Here is a 23,446-nt window from a genome sequence, read left to right as displayed (position 1 = left end):
GGCACTGTTCACAGATGAAAACCGGAAGTCGTTGTTCGGCTTGGACGTTGCTCGAAAGTACTTCCGAGAGCAGACTGAGGAAGCGCTCATTTCCGCTGATGTCCATTAGAGTCGCAGTTTGGAGACACGTTCGGCAGACCTGGGCGGAACGGACACGCTGGGCTCTGGAGAGGACGGTACCGTAGAACTCCATGACTTTTTTCTGGTTGTGACTATGTCTCTAACTAGCTTTGATAGCTGAGATGTGATTGATGTTGAAAGTACAACAACGTGCAACATTTTATACAGACCATTGTGAGTACCTGTTCAACTTCAGGTTAGTACATTCTAAACAAACAGCTAAGTATTTGAGGCAGGTATAATCCACAGGTAATTTATTGCTCTAAGTTACGGTTATATGTAGTAATAACAAACAAATATAGGGAATTCCCAGGTTTTTATATTTCTTACTTAAATAACAACAAAGTGTTCCGCCTGCAAATGCTCAAACATGCTTTCAATACTATCAAAAATCAACGAACAAGTATCGCACTGATAGTAAACAGCTTCCGGTCCAAACTGCATAAACACTCGGCAGAACGGGACATCCATCGGTTCCGGGCTTGATTCACCGTCATCCAGCAGTTCCAGTAGGTCCAAAGAATCCAAGTTGAAGACACCTCCCATGATTTCTGCGTCGGACAAATTGGAACCAATTTCTCCGTGCACGTCGAACAGCAAACTCTCCAGATCTTCGACTTGACCGTAGCTTTCGTCAATGACCAAAGGGTCACTGAACTGATCCCAGATTGTTTCAATCTCATCTGCAGATGAGGAATAATCCAGTTGAGCCATTTTGAATTCAACTTTTGATGAGTTTATTGACAAACTTGTCAAACTTGTTTTATTTAAAATTGTTAATGTAGTCACAATCACAGCAGGCCATGACTCCTACTCGATTCATTTGAAGATGAGAGCATTGCACAGTGGTTCGGATGGCAAAATTAAATGGAAAATGGATTTTCCGAAAAATTGAGAAGTTTTGAAGCTTTGGTGCCTTCAGAACAGTTGTTTTAAATAGAAAGGAGCTACCTTTGGTTTTGAAAATCCTATCCTATTTGAAAACCTATCGGGAATATTTTTGAGATTTTTTTTGTTTTTTTAGTGGTTTGGCTTTCCAATCCAAGCGACTTTGTCGTAGACACCACAATTTAATCTCGCAATCTACGCCTACTACGCTCAAATTTAGGAAAAAAGCATCTGAGCAAACCTTCAAAAATCAGTTTTTGAACGTAGCAATTCAGGGTTAAGTTTTTGATAAAAGTGATGTTCGAGGTACTTTCAGAGCTCTAAAAACACATTTTTATTTTTTGACAAGTCAATTTATACTTAAGGGTTAAAAGTCACAGCAATTTTAAGGCAATAACGATGCATATTTGAAACTTAAATACCTCGAAAAGGCGCAGGCTTAATTTGCGCCAGGTTGCATTCGAAGTAGGAGATCATGCACTACAAATGCAGAAACAAACTTAGGGCTGTTTTTCTTTAAACTCGTGATATCTTCATTTGTCCAATTCACAAGGGAAAAGTGCATGGGACCACGCTAACGAAATTAGAAAATTGTCCAACTATCTTAAGTTGTCAAAATATCGATTTTTGGTCATAATTTGAGGTTCATATAAAAATTTTCATAGAAACCAGCGATGGAAGAATTGAAAGTAATGGCTTGGCCAGCGTAGAGCATGACTCGGACAGGGTAATCCCAGGGTCGGCAAACTACTAGGTGATTCAAGGGAGGATCGGTTACAACAGAAAAACACGGAAGGATTTCCACTTTTCATCAGCACTTTATTTTGGGGTTTTGTTCGTGTGGGTGTGGGTGTGTAAAGTGTGGGTTTTTCAGGGGCTAACATACCGTGATCCGCTCAGCTGATGGTTCGCCTCCGGCGATTGCGGGCCGGCAGAGGAGTTCGTCCAACCTCCACTCTGCGGCGGGAACTGCCCCAAAGGGGGTATTGTTGTTGCTGACGGATGCGGCGGCCCTTTGTTCTTGGCTGCGAGTCTGGACTTCGGCGCCAGATGCAGCGTTGTTCGCCGGCCTCCTTGGGCGGCGTCGGTTCTTCCGGCTTCCGTGCCGGGATGATGGACGACCAGCGGGCGTTGCTGGTTCCGGTGGGCAGGCGTCTTCCCTCATTGGCTGATCGGCAGCCCCAGAGTCCACTGATGCGGGCGTGCCGAGAGGGGACCCTCCTTTGCGGTTAAGGCCAGCGGCCTGAGGGTGGTCGTCCTTGACGGTGATGGCGCGGGAGGCGCCAGACGACGGGGTGGTCCTATTACGGTTAGACGTGGGAAGCTACCGGCACGGGATTTACGCAACCCAGGCCGACCAATCCGAGATGGACGAGCTGCTCGCGGAAACCTCCTGGTTCCGCCGATGGGAAGGGCGATTGACGACCCTTCGCGGGAGCACGACTTGTCCACTCGGACGCCTGTTTGGAAGAGAGCGATTTTCCCCAAATCGACTTCCCTCATTTGTTTTCCCAAGTCCATTTTTCCCACCATTTCCTTTGTGACGTATTCAAATGCGCCCGCAGGAAACTGGTGGACATCAGCCTCGCTTACACTGATACGCTTCGCCCCATCAAAACTGTTGTAGTGTAGTGTAAGTGGTATAAAATGCTGAGGCGAAGCTTCAATTATCCAGAATTGTAACCAACGGTTACAGAATCATCATCATAAGAAAATCTTTGGATGTTCATCAAGAGAAAAAATCCGAAAGAAGCATGGCTCTCCTCTCTCGCGCACGAAAGATCGGTAAAAGGAATCTAAAAAAAATCATCATCTTGATTATTCGGCGGAACATCTTTTTCACTACTACATTTGCAAGTGTAAAGTCACACGTCGAAAAATTACCTGCCACATTTTGTAGATGGCCAATGTGTGTAAATAAAGTAAAATAAATGATTTTAAGTGGTCCTGACAAGGGAATTCACAAAAAAATCATCAGCTGATTGATTTTCTTGGAGAATTTCGGGAGCGATTTTCTTTTGCGTGATTTGCCTCCTCTCTCTTTCGCGGGTGAAGAAAGTTCGCAAGTGAAATTGATTTTTTCGCGATTATTCCATCCCTGAACCCAAAAATATGACCAAGAATCAATTCTAAAAGCAGAAATCATAAAAGGGTAATTCTCTACCAACTCACACGAAATCGGGAAAAGTTGCCCCGACCCCTCTTCGATTTGCGTGAAACTTTGTCCTAAGGGGTAACTTTTGTCCCTGATCACGAATCCGAGGTCCGTTTTTTGATATCTCGTGACGGAGGGCGGTACGACTTCCATTTTGAACATGCGAAAAAGAGGTGTTTTTCAATAATTTGCAGCCTGAAACGGTGATGAGATAGAAATTTGGTGTCAAAGGGACTTTTATGTAAAATTAGACGCCCGATTTGATGGCGTACTCAGAATTCCGAAAAAACGTATTTTCATCGAAAAAACACTAAAAAGTTTTAAAATTCTCCCATTTTCCGTTACTCGACTGTAAAAATTTTGAAACATGTCATTTTATGGGAAATTTAATGTACTTTTCGAATCTACATTGTCCCAGAAGGGTCATTTTTCATTTAGAACAAAATTTTTCATTTTAAAATTTCGTGTTTTTCTAACTTTGCAGGGTTATTTTTAGAGTGTAACAATGTTCTACAAAGTTGTAGAGCAGACAATTACAAAAATTTGATATATAGACATAAGGGGTTTGCTTATAAACATCACAAGTTATCGCGATTTTACGAAAAAAAGTTTTGAAAAAGTTACTTTTTGCGTTTCTCTTTGTTTCGTCGTCCGTGTCTGTCGCGGGTGACCATGAACGGCCATGATCGATGACGACCAACTTTTTTAAAACTTTTTTTCGTAAAATCGTGATAACTTGTGATGTTTATAAGCAAAACCCTTATGTATATATATTAAAATTTTTGTAATTGTCTGCTCTACAACTTTGTAGAACATTGTTACACTCTAAAAAATAACCCTGCAAAGTTAGAAAAAACACGAAATTTTAAAATGAAAAATTTTGTTCTAAATGAAAAAATGACCCTTCTGGGACAATGTAGATTCGAAAAGTACATTAAATTTCCCATAAAATGACATGTTCCAAAATTTTTTACAGTCGAGTAACGGAAAATGGGAGAATTTTTAAAACTTTTTTCGATGAAAATACGTTTTTTCGGAATTCTGAGTACGCCATCAAATCGGGCGTCTAATTTTACATAAAAGTCCCTTTGACACCAAATTTCTATCTCATCACCGTTTCAGGCTGCAAATTATTGAAAAACACCTCTTTTTTCGCATGTTCAAAAATGGAAGGGGTCGTACCGCCCCTCCGTCACGAGATATCAAAAAACGGACCTCGGATTCGTGATCAGGGACAAAAGTTACCCCTTAGGACAAAGTTTCACGCAAATCGAAGAGGGGTCGGGGCAACTGCTGTGTGAGTTGGCGGAGAATTACCCAAAATCAAATAAAACAAGTTTCTTATTTTCGTTAGGGTGGTCACAATCAATATTGACAGCCGGAGAGGCGACTGTACTCTATAGGTCGGTACAAATCTGGGCTACACTGTTTTTAGATTCCTTGAACACACAAAAACATATTTGATCTCTTTGAAAATCTAAACTAAAAACTTGTTGATGTAATAATGTTCAAACTTTGTTCATGCATTCCCTATGCCATTTTGCCTCACTATTTTTTCCATACAGGTCTCCATAAAATTACAAAATATGCATGTGAATATTCGAATATCTGTATTTTGTTAAGAGATTAAGTTGTAAGTTATGATTAGGACTTTTCAGAAAAAAATGATACTCTAAAAATACGCATTATGTTTATTCAACTTTTTATTACTTAAAGCTCAATTTACAAAATACGTATTATTTCAATTTTTAATATGTTGCAAGGGACTAAAAAAGATATTTTCGCGCTAAAGTTGAGGACTGTGCAAAATATGGTACCGAAGATATTACTTTTCGATATTTTTTTTCCTGTTAAAAAATCTTAAATATTGTCAAATAAGATTTCTAAAGTCATTTTCAAATGCAAAATCAAATTTATAACCTTTTTATAGAATGCATCGAATCCCAGTTATAGTAATTTGAAGGTTGCATCCCAAAAAAAAAGATCAAAATTAAAATTCTCGAAAAAAATGCAAAATTCTAGAGAACTACTCAGCATTTTTTAGGAAAGAGCTCTCCTGAATGTTTAAAAAAATTGTTGTTTCTCAGAGAAATTTATAATTTATGTTTTATTTGGATTCTTGTCTTGTCTATTTTCTTTTCTTTTTTTTGTTTATAATATAAAAATATTTCGAATGTCTCTCACCTATCTCTGACCGAATTCTACTAAAAAAATATATTCTTTAATCTAAGTAACCCGAATAAGAAGTAAAACGGCACAATTATCCTCCATACTCTTCCACCTACGCAATAATAAGGAAACGTCTACTTAAACTCATTCTTTTCCATATTTTCCTACACGTGATACACGCAGTAAATTGTGCCACTGAAAGCTCACAAAAAAAAAGAATAAGGATGTCTCAAAAGCATCCCAAAAAAAGCACAATCAACGTAAGGAAGACGTTCCTTCTTTTATTCTCGGTGTGCCAAGCGCCAAATCCCTGAATGAGACTTCTTTCATTCACCTTGCTCACTTTATGTTTTCCTTTCTTATCATTACGCAGAACGGTAATGAAGGCAGTGGGGGTTCGTAATGTATCGAAGATTTCAAAATTTATTTTCGAATATTTGTTTTTAAGGAATACCCCGAATTTAAAAAAAAAAATCTTCTCAGCTATTTTTTTGCCATTATTTTTTTTAATTCAAGGAAAATGAAAAAAAATATCATATAAGAAAATTTTCCACATAAAAAATATGAAAAACAACAAAAATATGGATAGATAGATTTAAGACTTAGGAAGACAAAGAATCAAATTTGAAAATCTTCACTCTATAGTTACACCCCGTCAAACTCGAAATCCCACTGTAACGTCCCTCTGACATTCATCATAACGTCCCTCAACTGGGGAGCCCCCAACGTTATTTATTGAAGGAAGGAAGGATGCCTGCGGGCGATCTGACAACCTGTTGAGTTGATAATTCCTCTCGGCGCGTGGGAGTCTGATGGGATTAATATGGGGCGTCGTTTCGTGGGTACTTAAGTTTCACTTTGATTGAACAATTTTTTTGTCGTTTTTCTTTTTGGAAATGCTCGTTTTAATGCTGGCTTAAAAACTCGGAAGGGAAGCGAACGAAAACGCGTTTATTTGACGCTCGGTTTAAGCAAATGGGCTTTCGTTTCAATTCGCTTCGTTTGTTTCGAATAAAATGTGCGGATTTAGATGACACAGTCGAGGGTAAGCCGTTTAATGAAGTTCAGCTGTTTTTCCTTTGTGACCGTTCAAATTGTGGAAGCAAATGATTTCAGTTGAATTCCATATTTATCCTAGGAATTCTTGAAACAATATTTGTTATCTCGTGCACAATCACAGCTTTTTAAATGTCATCGATAATTACAAGTACTCCACAAAACGAATTAAATTAATTGACAGTAAAAATACACAACCATTAATTGAAACTCAATCAAGGAGGAAAACATCATGTTCATCTGTTTATTCACTGAATCACCCATCCTTTGTGTGTCCTGTCCTATTGGCACCGATGGTCCCAATCAAATATTTCCACGTCGTTAGCAGAGACGCTCGAAATCGTGGTAATCAATCTGTTGCTAACAGGCAAACAGGGTTGGGGTTCACTGCAATTGTGCCTCCTGAAGTCATCAGTTTGTTTTAAAGGGATTCAAGGTAAATTAAATTGAAAAGTTTGTAAGCTTTTTTTCTTCTGCAAAATTATGTATATTTAAAAATAAGAAATAGTGAACTATTTATTTTCTCTTCAAATAAACTAAACATACCCCCTTAACTTCATTGTATCATCAATAGTATCAATATGTCCTCTTCAGCAGAAACCTGTAAAAATCAACAGTATACCAACAAAGAAGATCCGCCCTTGGCACCTTTTGCCACCGCCACGACCCGCAAGACAAATTTAATTTAATTGATGACAAACATGGCCCGTTTATAGGGACGACCCCGGTGGGTTCCCTCCCAGCCGCAATTAGGACTACCACCGGGGCACTCTCAAAAACCGATAATACGGCAGAGAGGTTCATTAGTGACGACGCTTGATACTTGCTCATCGCTGCGAATAAGCCGGAGCTTATCCGGGATTTATTTCCGAGCGATTTGTCATTGTTTGCCTGGGGACTTAACTTGGGAGTTGGAGAGGATTTTGCCTTGTTTGATCTAATTGTTTGGCAAATGTTTGAAGGGCTGCGGGGCAATGTTATTGATCACCCTGTGGTTAAACGATTCAGGATTTATTAGCTTGAGAAGTTTATTGCTTGCAATTACACCTCATTAGAACGGATTCAGATTATACTCGTTGACTAGTTCGATGTCGTCATCGGAATCGTTGGCTTCATTCTGGTCACGGATTTGATGTCTTCCCATGATCACGTCGAATATCGCATCAAAAGGTTGAGCTTCTGGTGGAGAGGGACCGTTCAGTTGTCTTTGTATCACCGCATCCAGTATTCCATCAAAATCGTCGTTTCTCTCCAATGTTGAACTCAAACCTTCCCGTTCAAACACTCTGCTTCTTAGTACGGCATCGGGAACACTCTCTGTAGTGCTGTCGGCTTCTACCTTCACAGCAGGTTGTACCTGTTGTGCTAACTCCTCTTCCTCTTCCGACGAGTCCGACTCCGAGTCGGAACTCTCATCCTCATCACTCAGTTCCATCTCGAGAATCTCGGGCCAGGCTCCTCCACCGAACACGAACGACTGCATCAAACTCTCGGCCCGTTCTCGCTTCGATACCATCGTCTGGTAGAAGATCATCACGTCCTCGCAGCCCTCGCAGATGAACCGCGGCAGTTCGTGAGCAGCTAGCAATCGCGTTGAGTGTTGTTCGATCAGTTGCTGCCGGAACTGATCACCGCCGGTGTAGATTTCACGCAGGTTACGGTTTGATAGGCAGATGCGACACTTTTGGGCCTGGTGAAGTTCGGCGCTACGCCGAGCAACGATCTGGTTGACGGGCACGTACACTTGGTACACGTTCATGGTGGGCGACTAGAGGATTTGGCGAACGACTGACAAATTTGGTGGATGTTACGATTAAATGAATATCTTTTTGCGATACCTATTTGAGCTTGGCGTAATAAATAGGCAAAACATTCGACCCAATCTACCTGCCCCAACTAGGTATTCGAATAAGAAGTTTGTTCCAACCCTGCTCGTTTCCACCTCTTCAGATCTACAGTCACCTCAATCCATCAACAACGTACCACCATGAGCAGCCCAGGCTACAGCGCAGACATCCGTGAACGGCTCAACCGCGTAAAAGCGGCCGAACTCTGCCGGTTCTGTCTAACCAAACACGAACTGGTCAGCATCCCAGAGAACCAGCGAATCCAGGAGCTCCTCTCGGAGTGCTTCGGCGGAGTCCTCGGCGAACTGGTCGGCAACTCAACGCAGTACATCTGTGCCCGGTGCTATCAACGGGTTGAGCAGAACTACGAGTTCCTGCTGATGGCAAGCCGCGTGCAAGCGCTGATGGACACGTTCACCTACCACGAGGGCGTCTGGCCGCGGAAGGCCCTGCTGGAGGAGAACGGCAAGCAGTGCGAGAAGCGAGTCGCCGCATTTGACAGTGACGAACGGACGGAGAATCCGGTGAAGAGGCCAAGACTGTCGGAGAAGTTCGGCGGCGCCCTGTCCGAGATGGGATTTGACAGCAGCGCTTCCTCCAGTGCGCCCAACTCGGTGGAAATGTTCCAGTGTCTTACGCCATCAATCCTTTGGACCGACACCGGATCGAACGGATCGTCTTCTGGGATTGGCGGTGAGCTGAAATCCTCCACCGTGGAGATCGTCAGCGAGGAGCTTCGCTGGAGACGACACTTTCGGGGGAGATTCCCAGCGAAGATCTGGAAGAATCGCCAGCGTCCTCTCCGGCGATGGAGCAGTGCGATCTGGATCTGTCGTTGGATGACGATTTCTACGACGAGACGACGACCGCCGTGAGGAAGTTCAGTGCTTGCGAGTTGAAGTGTGGAGAGAGCAGCTGCAAGGACATGACTGTGGTTCAGAAGCTGTGTTTTCAGATTGAGGATATCGAGGTTGGAGAGAGGAAGTTTGGGGTGAAATCACATGGCAATTTGAGCAGCTGTAGTACGAGCAAATCTATACCAACTCGAAATAAAACTAATTGAACTAAAATACTATTCAAATTGTTAGAAGAGATTATCCAAAATAAATCAAATGCATGCAGCAATTTCCAACAGATTTACATTTTTCATATCCTTCCCAAAGTCGTTACAACAAAACGGCATATTTATTTCAATGCCAACCCAATACTACAGGAGCATCGTCACTTACTTTAGTGAACGATTTTCCATGCTAGCAGCGTGATGCTACCGATATGGGGGTGGTATCAAGATGAACTGCCAATCCAATCCCCCCTACGGGGAAGAATTCAAGCGAATCTAGATTGAGGAAATAAATCTCACTTATGGGCGAAGATGCATTGGCGTGCATGCAATTGCAGTACAATGCAGATTTACCTCAAATATAGGGTAAAGGGACCTATTTTTGTCAATATAAAAGTGGTTTTCAATTTCAAATTTAACTTCAATTCATAGGGTGATAATGTTTCATTGAAAATTCATCCAATTTTGATAAAAGACAGAAAAAGTCCCTTTGCATAAATTTGGCTTTGTTAGCGAATTTGCCCCAAACAAATTTACGAGTTTGGTTAACTGTCAAACACAAAAAAGTGCGAGTTGGTTTGATTACCATACTCTAATAGCACCTTCACTTCAATTTCTCTCAATACCTCCCATTTTCTCTGTTTAACTACCATTAGAAATGAGAGTTACTCTCTTGCTTCCTGTCTTGCAACCAAGCTAACGTTGGCAGCGTTTTTTATCGTGATTTCAAGACGTATTGATGCACGTGGCTTATGGATTACCCCTACATTGTCTTCAAATTTGAAATGTTTTAGAATATGACAGTGGATCAACATTATTTCAATTACTTTCAATCACTTAAATCGAAACTCAAATCCCCCAAGGGAAATCCCTAACCGCCCCAACCCTCCCTTCATCGGGCCCTTTTACCGTAGAAAATGCAACAGTATGAAATTGGAAAATGATGTTTGTCAACATGTGGGTTCCGCCCCCCCACCTGCCTCTGGCCACCATTTGTGGGGCGAAAGAGGGTTTTAAAGCAAAGTCATCAATTGAATTACTTTTTGCTGTTTTGAGGTTTCGTCGTTTGTGTCGGCACTCTGATTACCATAAATCGGGGGAGGATTGCTGGTAGCGTTTTTTTTTTTGGTTTTCTGTGGTGAGAGGTAATTTGTAGTGGGTGTACGATGTGAATGTATTGAAACAAAACAATGCAACAGAGAAATGTTCAAAAGAACGCAATTTTGGCTTAACAAAAAAATTAAATCATTTATAACATGGTGACAGTTCAGATTACAGAAAATAGGTACACAAAATTAGAAAAAAGAAGGCTCAAATTCTTCTATCTAAGTGAGTGCTCATTGAAACTCTTTTGATGAAGATCATTCAATCATTGGTGACATTTTTAAACAATTCCACAAACAGTTTCATAAATGATTTTCCTGGTAGCTTGGCGTTTCATTTGCGCATTCCAGTTAACACCCTGCAATGGCAATTAGTGTATACCTACTCGTTTAGGCAAGGCAATTTGCCACTTGTGTAGGCGCTAAAGGGGTCATTAAGATAATGTTTCTCACGAAAAGCGCACACGCGACAGATATTCAGCACCCAAAGAAACATTCGTCATTTGTGCCAGAGGGTGGAGAAAGTCCTAATGTGTTTACAGGTTTGTTGTCCTGCTTTTTGCCAGCCGTGTTCCCATCCTTCCAGATAACACCATAAATCACAATACTGCGCGCGGAGGAGGGGATTCCGAGAAAGGGAAAAAGTGCTCCCAGCCCGGAAGCAATCAAAATGAAACATCCTCGAGAAAACAATCTGAGATAAGACAAAATGCTGGGGTTTCCGGTGCTGCCTGCGGGGCAAAAGTTTACCCATAAAATATATTTTGCACATTCCGTTTGTCTGGCTGGATCTGGCCGACGAGACGGTCTGAAGGGGGTTCTAAAAGATGCCGTAATTACCGTTCTGAAGAGGCATAATTCTGGCCCTCGAGTAGCGTGGTTCACGTTTCTATGAAAAAGACAAAAGTTGTTATTTTGTCTTGCATCAACCGGAATTTCGTTCTTTTATGTCCCCAGAAGCACTCCTGAAAATTTGAGCCCATTTGGTAAGGTATAGGAGCTCCAGTTTTAATTTGAAATTTATATGGGATTTTGATTTATTTTCCATGGAAACTATCTTTTTACATCGTATTAGGATTTTTTTATAAATCGATGAAATGACTTGATTCTTATAGTAGGAGATAGGTTTTGAACTGGGAACAACTTTGTAGAACATACCAACATGCTAGGAAGTGACCCTTTAAAGATACAGATACTTTTAGATGGTGGCTTTTGAAGTAAAGCCCCTTCAAAAGCCACCATCTAAAAGTATCTGTATCTTTAAAGGGTCACTTCCTAGCATGTTGGTATGTTCTACAAAGTTGTTCCCAGTTCAAAACCTATCTCCTACTATAAGAATCAAGTCATTTCATCGATTTATAAAAAAATCCTAATACAATGTAAAAGATAGTTTCCATGGAAAATAAATCAAAATCCCATATAAATTTCAAATTAAAACTGGAGCTCCTAGACCTTACCAAATGGGCTCAAATTTTCAGGAGTGCTTCTGGGGACATAAAAGAACGAAATTCCGGTTGATGCAAGACAAAATAACAACTTTTGTCTTTTTCATAGAAACGTGAACCACGCTACCCTCGAGCTGCTAGTCCTTTTTTTGTGGAATGTGCCACTCAACTGTGGAAATTTTCCACAAGAATTTGTCACCCAAGTGGAAGTTCTACGACAGCAAAAAAAATCCACCCCCAAATCAACCGGCTCGATTGACGGTCATGGCCTCCGGGTCAGAAAAACGGACCATATTTGCTTTGGAACTGCTTTTAATGCTGATTTAAAAGCTTCCTCCTCGCCTGGCCACCGATGACACTGCTGGTGACCTGGTGAGTGGTCCATCTGCCACGGGGTTACTATCTGGTCACCGAAAACCGCAACCAACCGTGGCCAGCATCTGCTGGTTGGTTGGTTGTGGGAAGTGTTGCCAAATTTGTTAGGAAAAAAATCGAGAAAAAAAAATCATTTCCATCACTGACCCAGTTCAACCACAACCTCAAACCTGAACCCACCGGGACGCCACAGCGCTGTCATAACTGACCTGTCCCCAGCTGGCAGCACTGCTGGAGTGATGTTTTTTCTCCCCCACTCACTCCAGTTCAGATTGTATATCGGTGTAGCGATGATTTACGGGCGATGAGAACGGCTTAACCTCACTCATGGTTACAGCTGGTGGTGCTGGTTGTGGAGAGCCTCTGGCCGGATTTACAAGCTGTCACATGGTTTTTCAATCACCGACTGTTACGCCACGCCAGTGCCAAATTCGAGCGGACATTGACAGCGGGAGGTGCGGTTTTGTGTTACATTTAAAAGTTTTGTGACCGATTAACGGCGTTGACGTACGGTTGGACAACGTGTGGAGCAGATGTTTTAAAATGGACTGCGGCCACTTGTCAGTTGTCGTTAGTTAGAAGAACGCAGATTACACTTTATACTTTGCGTACCGTCAACTGGGGTTAATTGGGACACATGGGGAGAATTGGGACAGCAGTTTTAACCATGTTAGATCATTTTTTTTTTATTTTTCTGGTTGGTTTCGAACAGAAGAGACTCAGACCAACAAAATGTGTACATCCATTTCCAAATTTAAAACCTTTAAGTCGTCGCCGTCGTACTAAATTGTCACACGTGTATTTTGAGCCAAATTGATTTGAGAACAGGGTTGCGAATGAGCGAGCGAGCTAAAATCCGTGCTCGCTCATTAATGAGCATGAGGACTTATCAAGTAGCTCGTGCTCGCTCATGCTCATCGCAAAGTAGATACACGGAGAAAAAAAAAATCAAAATCAAAATCAAATTATTCGCTCTACAGCATTGCCTTGGCGTTCTGAATGCGAGATTCCTACTCGAAACTAGGTGTCCGAAGGCTTGATTGTTGAGGCAATTGCAAACCTCTTTTTACATCTAAGCTTCCATCCACCCCGGGATTCGAACTGACGACCTTTGGATTGTTAGTCCAATTGCCTACCAGCGACTCCACCGAGGCAGGACCCAGGGAGCCGACTCCTACACCTGGAATGAGCTAACGACCTAACCTTTGTAGGTTAGACCGGGGCCAACATTTACTTCCCGTCCGACGGAAGGCGTGATCAGAAAAATTTCGTCTCGAAAAATGCCACCGGGACCATCTGGGATCGAAACCAGGCCGACTGGGTGAAAGGCAATCACGCTTACCCCTATACCACGGTTCCCGACGGACGGAGAAAAACAATTCCCAAAATCGTTCATGAAATTGATAACCACAAACAAAGTGTTCAAATGTTATGGTACGATTTTCAAAAACGTACCATGGAATACAAACACTTTGTTCGTGGTTCCCAATTTCATGAACGGGTGTTCACGATTTTGGGAACCCTTTTTTCTCCGTGTAGATTTTTAGTATTGTTGATGAATCTCGCTCAGGCCAATTGGATAGCCACTTTTGAAGCTCATTTCATATTCCTGAGATAATATCATCACGAAAAAGGGGCATGTACTAATCTTATGCTGTCAGCATTGTATTTTTTTTAGAGTTTTATGATTAAAAATACTAGTTTTTTCATTAAATTCCCGATCAATCAAAAATTGTTGATTTGCAATCAAGACACATTTGCTTAGAATTCCAGACACTCCTTTTAGCTTATTATCACTCAAACGCTCGGGTAGTCATTTGACCCCTACTTTTTTTTCTTAAATATCTTATAACTTTTGGTAGAACTGACCAAATTCTACCAAAAAATATGCAAAAGATACAGATTTGTCTATATTTTGGACTGTCAGATGGGGGACAAATATGGTCCTTTTCTACTGGAGATATTCCGGATTCCGTTGGGTTACCTCGGCCCTCCTATATGGGTATTTGGTCAATATAACAGAAACTTAACAGTTCGTAACAGTTCCATACGAAAGTTAAAGAAAAATATAAAAGTGTTTCGATTTGGCTCAAAATTTTTCTGGGGGTTCCTCCTTGAGCAAAATAATTCGACCCGTATTTTTTTGTTTGGCCATTAGGGTGGCCTCAACCGTATTAGGGTGGTCCGAAAAATTGCCATTTTCGTCGATTTTCACAAAAAAAAAAAACACTTTTTTCAAAAAATCATAACTTCGCTCCTTTTCAAACGATTTTAGCTGTCAAGGGCGCAAATGAAAGATAATAAGTTTGACTTCCGAGAAAAAATAATATGGAGTTTCAAAAATCTAGCCCAACATTTGAATAAGTCTTAAGAAAACATCAAATGCCATTTTGACGGTGTCTGGACCAAAGAGCCTATATCTGAAAATATTTTTAATGGATTCCTCGGACAATTTTCATAACATTCATAACAATTGGGCGAGGTTCATTAACAGGATAGCTCTGCAGATTTTTTTTATTATTGTGCACATATTATTGGTAAAAAAAGAGCAAAAAATGAGCGCGAGCGCAAGCGATGAACATTTTCTCCCATAAATTTTATGAGCAAACATGAGCATAACCGAACGTGAGCCAGCTCGCGTTACGCTCCTCCTCACGAATGAGCGAAAAATGCTCGCTCGTGAGCGGATGAGCGCTCAAAATCGCAACACTGGTTGAGAACGACATTTTGTGCAGCTCACAATGTCTCACCATTTGAACTTCGCAGATCCCCAAAATTCGATTTCAATCCTGAGATATTCAACGAAATCCGAAAAAAAACTCCGTGCTTTTTTGTCACTTTTCATATGAAAGTAGTTTAAATCTTGTCGTGCTATCTTGTCACTCACTGAAAATTGATGTAAGTGCGACAACTGACCACAGGTATTTCAGGTCAGAACGCGTTTGACGCACGTACAAGTTAGACCACCGCAAACATTTGTAATTATAATTCGGAACTCCAGCAACCAACTTCAACCAAACACGGGACAATGCACAGAATTGTCAGCCTAACAAAACGTGTTTGTTATTGTTTACATTGCGTGCTTTCGTTTTTGTTTACTCAAGGTCAAACATAAAACGTGTTTTTCTCGGAACGTCGAAATGGCGGGTGCGACAAGATAGCACGACGACGTCGAAGTGCTCTAAACACTGCTGTCTCTATTAGACTGTAGTCCCGATTCACCCCAGATGACGGTATATATTCAATAAAAAAAAATCATTTTCGATTTGACATAAAATTTATTATGGCATCAAATTTCTAAAGGGATTTTTGAAGGAAATTTATTTCACTTATGTCGTTAAATGCTTTCAAATTCATCGAACAAGTTTCTCAAACCTCCATTAGAGTGAGTTACACGATTTTCACCGTAGACCAGCTCATCAAAAATCGATCACACAATTTTTGTTCATTCGCCTCAGGTGTAAATCCCGTTGAACATTTCTCCCAGCTTTCAACTCTCAAAAGTACAAAAAAAAAAACAGTTAGTCAACTGCAAAACGCTTCCCCCCGAAAGAATTTCCATACAAGTCATAAAGTGTCAAACTTTTCCGCTCGCTCAAAACCAGAGAGAGATTGGCCTGATCAACGGGTAGAAAAATTTCTGGAGCAAAAAAAAATCTCTGTCAGAGTGGGGAGGAGCAAAAAAAACTTTTCCTCGTCGTTCCACCAGTGATGAAAAGTTTCGAGATTTTTTTGTTGTTACTTTGTTTAGTGCACAGCAAAAAACAATCTGAAATTTTAAAATTTATTTAACAGTAAATGTTTATTTTTTATTTAAATCGCTGTCAGCAAATAATTAAATTTAAATTAAATTTCACCTTCCAGATTTCAACAGTGTCCTCGTCCATTCTCGTTATTCCGGCGTGCATAAAAGGACACGATTTCCGAAAATTGCCGGAACAGATTTGGAATGACAATCGATTCGTTAACGTAGACGGGGGTGGTTCTGTGGTTTTCCTCCTCCAGCCGACAATGGCCATGGTCGTCCCACAACCAGATCCCCGGACATCATCATCTCGTATGCATGTTCGAACATGTGTTATTCGAGGACAACCCCCCTCCAATGATTGGGGTACGCAGCCCCCCTCACAAACCACTGAACTTTCACCAGAAGTTGACTCAACAAGTGGCTTCAGATTGCGGAAGAGGTTGGACTCGTCGTTGGACCGACATTAGTGGGTTTCTGTGGTGAGTGGAGTGCGGTGGTGGACGGCCAGGTCTAGTTGCTAAAATGTGTCAAGGTGTCAGATACATCACACAACTGATTGTGGAATTGTGTCTGCCCTTCTGACCTTCACTTGAACCTGGAACGTGAATCGGTGCAGGATTTTGTTGCTGGGCGGGACAGGAACTGGCTGCTAGAAGGAAGTGGATACTTTTGTGGAAGCTGAGGGTTGAGTATGTTGTCAATAACTTGGGTGTACCACACACACTCTACAGCATCCACCTGTCGAGACATGACCTGGCCCAAGCGTTGATGGAATGAAGGGTGTGGATTTTCTCATCTTTTGTGAAAAAGTTTACCTGGACCAAGGAAGCACAATGGAACGTTGTTGTTACTTCCTTCTTTTTGGACCGATGTAACCAACTCCCCCACACATGAAAGTATAATGCACCGTTTTGTGTACGTTCTAGAGTTGTTTAGATGGTGATGAAAACAGGAAAAGGATGTACTTAAACTTTTGTAGTTCTTCCTTGAGAATGAAGGTGTAAAACACAAAAACATTCTCTTGGTTGATACAAATAGTACGACAAATTTGGTTGCATAAGCAATTCTGTGTCGTGTTCTTTATGCAACATTCTAAGAATGATTACAAGAAAACCACTGACCCCCAGAATGAGCGAAGACATCCTTACAAAATGTTTTTTTTTTTTTTTGGAATTTGAACCTGATGAAATGTTGATAAAAAACATTGAACGTAACTGTCTTATTTATTAAATATACTCTGATAGATGTGTTAAAATTAAAAAAAACCACAAAACAAATAACTCAACTCTTCTGACAGCCAAAGTTCACGCTTCTCGAAACAAACAAGCAACGAAAAACTGGCAACATCCGGAATGGCACAATTTTTCCTTCCGTCAAGTTTTTTTATATTCTTGCACTCCGGAAACTTTTCTCCAAATTCAATTATAAAGCATAATTTTGACACTGCTCCGCAGAACGCAGTTACGAAAAAAAAATTCCACCCCTCTACATTTAATTTTACATTTCAAAACATGTAAAAACTTCCCACAGTACCCTCTAGCTGGCAACACTTTTCCAAGCTTTTCCGCTCGAAGAACTATGACTGGCTTATCTTGGCTTGTTTCGCCTTAACCCGGCACACGAAACGTAAAACTTCTTGGATAATTTTGTTTCCCCTTTAGTCTAATTGTCGTGCCGGGAGTTTATCTTTTAACGGAGAGGGAAATAAGTCCATTTGAAATGGTTTACGGCAGGGTGGATGTAATTCTGGTCGAGAAACTTTCCTCGAACTCGAGTGCGATAAGAGGGGAAATTTACACAGAAGCTAGAAGCGTTCGAGGTCAGAATGCTGAATGGAACTTCTTTGATCTTCCGGATTGAATCGGAACTTTAAGCTATCGAGATTTCAATTAGAAGATACAATGCTGGAAACTGTAGGAAGATTTTCCGGCCTGTCGGCCTGTTATAGCCGGTGATAACAACTAGGCCGAAGTACACAGCTAAACCAAGTTGTATTAATTTGTCGAGCTGTACATCAAAAGATCATCTCTGGTCTACCGAGAGCTTTCCATGTTAACATCCCCTGCTTGTAACGCACTTATCATCGAGCCATCATCATCTTAATTTAGGCCTGTCTGACACCCGGCAAAGACGATGAGGACGTGCCTTTTCGTGCCATATCTGCGCCTAAATTTCATCATCTTTGCCAGACAGCAAGTTCCAGCAGCAGGCGGAAAAGCACTTTTCCATCAAGCTGAACATTCTGTGGGAAGAACGCAGGGAGGGAAGTGTCGGAAAAACTTTTTCCCCAACCCTCACCCACACTAACACACACACACACACACACACTATGGCACCTAATTCATTATCACTTCATCAACGTCCTCCTCGTCATCGCCCATGGATGTTCGTCATCATCACTCCCAGTCAATAAGCCACTTTCCGATGCCCTGACTCCTTCTTTCGACGACGGTTTGATGTTTTGATTACGTTTCATCCTACGCCGAAACTGGCTGACTATACCAGCTATAACCAACTCATGTATGCGAGATGAGCCACGAATTGGTACATATTTGCACACATGCACACACACTCACTAAATAAATCAAGAATAAATAGAGATACTCAAACAGGCATACGTGGAAAAAATAACTGTCTTTAACTCCGATACCCGGAAAAAGTTTCCGGAAAATTTTGACCTAACATTTTTTTTTAAATCCTGAAAACACTCTAACTTTTATTATTCCGGTAGACAAATTTAGACAAGCTTTACATTTTTCTGTACTATTTTTTTATTCAATTTAGGCCGTTGCAAATATTTTTTGAAGCAAAAAAATAAAAAAGTTTAAAAATTGAATTTAAGAGCCATGGTTTCAACATTTGAATGAAAAAAAGTGTTTTAAAATGCATTTTACTCCTGTCCAGTTGTTTTGCAATCATTAGTTTCCAAAATATTTAAATATTGACAAGAATTTTATTTTTTCGCAAAAAAAAAGTTTTTGCAGTGCTGTGCATTGGAATTTTATTAAAATTCTACGGAAAAAAGTTCAAAACATAAAGCCTAACATTTCAAAAAGTCGTACGAAAACTTAACATAAAATTGGTCCTGACACCGTCAAAACGCCATTTTATGTATTCATACGACTTTTTCAAATGTTAGGCTTATTTTTGGAAACTTTTTTCTTTATTTCCCGAAAAGTCCAAGTCCATACCCATTCATTTACGTGAAAAAAACTAAAATTCGTTGAAACCGCGCGAAGATATGAATTTTTGAAAAAATGTGCTTTTGCGAAAATCTACGAAAACTTTCATTTTTGGACCACTCTAACACGGCGTAGGTCACCAAAAAAAAACAAAAAAAAGGTTTTAATTATTTTATTTGAGCAACCACCAGAAAAATGTTTATCCCAATCGGAGAACTTTTTTTTCAGTGTATGTTCTTTTCAAATTAAATTGCTGCTAAAATGCATTTTCCGCTTTGATAATTATAATTAGCTTTTTTGGGCTTGTTTAAAAACATTTTGATTTTTAAAATTTAATTCCAATGTCCAGCGCTGAAATTTTTTTCGCGAATAAAATTTTCGTCAATACTTTGAAATTTTGTAAACTAATAATTGCATAATAACTGAACTGATGTATAAAAACAACTTATTGCATTCAAATGTTGAAAGATGAAACCATGGCTTAATTTATTTTTCTTAAAACCACACGGATTTTGTAAGACTCGAAGGAAATAAACATCAAAAAATATTTGCAAGTCTGGAGTTTTTTTCTGTTTCTTTTTTTTTTTTGAAAAGGTCCAATAATCCAAATTTTCAGTTTTTGCTTTTTGGGTGTTTTTTCATTCCCCTGACTCAAGGCGGTTTCAAAAACACCCAAAACGCAAAAACGGGAAATTTGGTTCATTGGACCTTTTCAAAAAAAAACTCCAGAAGTATTGTTTTTGCGGTGCCGTAAATTGTAATTTCATACAAATTCTTAATATTTTTATACGAGGCCAAACATGCTAAATAAAATTGATTATCAATGCATAAAACTGCATTTTAGATTGTGTTTAGTTGATTAGACTCCTATCTTCATAACAGTCTTGAAACTTTTAGATAAAAATGTTTGCCCCCTAATTTAACAAATCAATTTGAAAGGAAATATTTGCAACGGTCTTTTCGCCTTTTTTGTCGCAAAAACGACCATCGATTTTTTTCATATTTGGTATGTTTTTAGTGTGCAAACAAATTTTGTTGCAATAGGGTATTGCAGACGATTAGTTTTTCGTTATATTTTTTTTTAAATAGTGATTTTAGAAAGTTTTGGAAATCTTAACAAAAATGTATTTAAAATTCATGTTTGGATGTTAAATTGAATTTGGTTAAATTTCTCTGGAAAATTGTCGCTAAATATTTTTATTAAGAGTGTCCATCTACGAAAAAATATAAAAAAATCAGAAAATTTTCTTTTTTAATTTTGGACATTGCACCCTTGGTTGCAGTGACATGAGTTGCATTGTTAATTTGAGTTTGGTTAACCGCAGTAAATTTTCTTGAAAAAAGTCGTTGCCGTCGAGCTGTCAAAAATTGATCGCGGTGGATACTTTTCTACCACAGTTTTTTGTGTGATCATCATCTATTTCAATAAAATTTACCGCGGTTAACCAATATCAAATTACCATTATCAAAATTACGAAAAATTTGTTTTCTAAGTGCTATCCCTGTAGACCTCTCAATCGATGATATCTGTAGACCTTTCAATCGATGATATCTTGGAAATTGTTAATCCAAATTTTAATGTTAAAGAAGGAAACTCTTGTAAATTTTCTTATCCTTATGAAAAAATTTTTTTTTCAGATTTTTTGAATCACGGCTTGCATTTAAAAAGGTAAAAAAAACTCAATTTGCAGGATAGAAAATTGTGGTATTAAAATAAGTAGATCAGGATAAATTTTTAATTTTTATCCTTTTTAAAAATGCTTGAAATTTGCACAAATCAATTAAAAAAGTCTAAAAACTATATAAAAACATTTCAAATCAAATAATACAATTGAAATGTCAAAAACTAGTGCGATCCGGTCCTTTCAAAATTTAAAGCTTGTTTTTTTTTGAAAATGGAGAAATACTTCAAAAAAGTTCAGAAAGTTTAAATTGTGACATTGAAAATTTGACCGAGTTTTCTTCAGTTGAAAAATGAAGACTTAAAATTTAGGAAAAAAAACACAAGCAAAAATAAACCTTTCTAACAGAACCCCATTCAAAATCTCTTCCAACATGCCCACGTCAAGTCCTTCCCCCCTTCGGAAGAAGTGGACGTTGACACATGTTTGCACACGTCCGCCGGGGCCCTTTCGGGAACAAGTTGGCCAATATTTGCTTGCCGCTCGGTCCAGTACCTGCCACGGTTGACGTCGACGACGGCGTCGGCACAACCCGAAATTTATGTAACTACCATGATGAGGCAGCAGGTTGGAACAACATCAAGCATGACGACCGGCCGGCGTGACCCCGCCATCGATTAGGATTCATTAATTCAATCGAAACTTCCGAACGCGTTGTTGGGTCACCAGACCGATGACGGCTGTAGCTATGAAGACCCACGGTGGTGAGGCGCGGCCACTAATGGACGAATTGTGGTTCCAGTGCTGGACCCAGAATCGGCAAACAAAACGTGAGGTGCCTGATGACGAAAGTGGGCAGACTAACTAACCAAGCAGCCCACTTATGTTCATGAAATAGAGAAGTTTGTTCAGCACTAATCGATAATTTGTCTGGGGAGAGATGTGCTCGTCGATGGCAATTGGGTTACTTTGGATTAATTTAGATTATTCGAGGCGATGAAGCAGCAATAATCCTGAAATTGATGAAAATTGCAGAGATAATTGGAAGGGATGAGATTCTACATATTGTTTGGGATAAGTAGATGAAATGTCGTAGATTTAGAGATATAACATTGGTGCCTTCGACAAAGTTGCAGTGATTGGCATGCTCAAAAACTCTAAAAGATAATAATTCTTGAAAAGTTACATTTTCTGAAACCCTCTAATCGATTAACGTTATAAAAAAATAAGAAATTTAAGAATGGCCCGACTTAAAATCAACTCAATTCAATTTAAAAAAAAAAACATAAATCTTCATGTACCCTTTAAAAAGTTAATGAGATTGAAAAACTCGTTTAAAGTGCTAATCCAACCCCACAACATGCTCAAATGTCGACACTTAAACTGCTCAGATAACCACCAAAGGCAAATATCAAAGAACAACATTTTCCCCAGAATTACTCAAATCCCCTCGGCCAACTTTGTACTCAAACCAACCAAGCAAACAAACCTTCCAAACACAGAGGAGAAAACAAAGCTGCAAATAAAATCTGGACAGCTAAACTCCACACCAGCAGTTAGTAGGGGAACTATACCCTTTCTCAGCCTATTTCTATTATCGGCCTATCAGCACTTTGATCATGAATTACAGCTTATGTAAAGTGTTTTTGACTGTTCCAAAGTAATAAATAGCTCAAATAAAAGTGAGCAAGCAACTCTACATTGTTGAAACATCTGAAAATGTTGATTTAATAGCAGAAACGGCAAAAGTGATGAGAATTGGTCGAACGGCTTAGTGTGATTAAAATGGGTATATTTCCCCTACATATGTGAGATATTGCCGTTTGGATTTTCCGAAACAACCGAAAAGCCACCATTCCATATCCGGTTTCAAGCATCCGCCACCAAAACAAACACAACAACAAAACGCCAAACAACTTTCAATGATGCTGATGATGATGTTAGGGGCCCTGATGACTATACAGTCAGAATGACGATGTGACAACATTCTATGCCGAAACCGTATTTCGCTGCGTGAGGTTTAGTTTTACCTGATTCGAATTCGAATGAAATTGGATTATCAGCCGGTGTTTCCTAAAAAAGGGGTTTTGTAATGGAGGTAGGGTGGTTCAATTTCTTAATTTCATTGTTATCCCTTTAGAAAATATTCGAAAATTAAATTTCATTTAAATTCGAAAATGCGACTGTAGAATTTAGGTGTTCAGAAAGAAGTGTGATGGAAATTACTTAAATACTTATCAAAATTTCTTAAGAAAAGAGTGGAATCAAAATTCAGATCCACCCTACCACCTAAAGCAGCCTAAGCTCAGAATTACCTCCTACCCTCGTTCACAAAAGTTCCACCAGATGCTTTCAGATGTGCGAATCAAATGTCAGGATTTTGTCAAGCTCAAAGGCAGGTGGATAGACAGTGCAACTTTTACACCGATTTGGTTGGTTTGGCTACGTTTTTCGAGAGACGGAGTAGTTCCCGTGGGTCTCTTCTTTTCACCTGCCCTCGCCTGGGGCTAATGCCGGCTGGTGACAACAACTAGGCTAGGTCTCGCTGCTCTCGGCACTGAGGGCACTTTAGGGGATGAATTTTCTGGCCTACGGCCAAACTACTCGTGCTAGTGCAACGAGTTGAACTTGAAATGAGTTTTGTCTGGTGCTGTTTTTGTGTGTGTGTTTACTGAG

At 39.9% G+C, this 23,446-nt stretch overlaps 1 protein-coding gene across 2 annotated transcripts in view; it reads right to left on the bottom strand.

The window, feature by feature from the left end:
* The window catches only part of LOC6054171 (nitric oxide synthase), a 151,106-nt gene that overhangs the window by 105,580 nt on the left and 22,080 nt on the right, over positions 1–23,446 (bottom strand). The gene's annotated exons all lie outside the window — the stretch shown is intronic.

This window comes from Culex quinquefasciatus, chromosome 2 (genome assembly GCF_015732765.1).
Source record: "Culex quinquefasciatus strain JHB chromosome 2, VPISU_Cqui_1.0_pri_paternal, whole genome shotgun sequence".
Lineage (NCBI taxonomy): Eukaryota > Metazoa > Arthropoda > Insecta > Diptera > Culicidae > Culex > Culex quinquefasciatus.
Note: the sequence above shows the minus strand (reverse complement) of the source record. Positions and strands in the feature narration are given on the sequence as shown.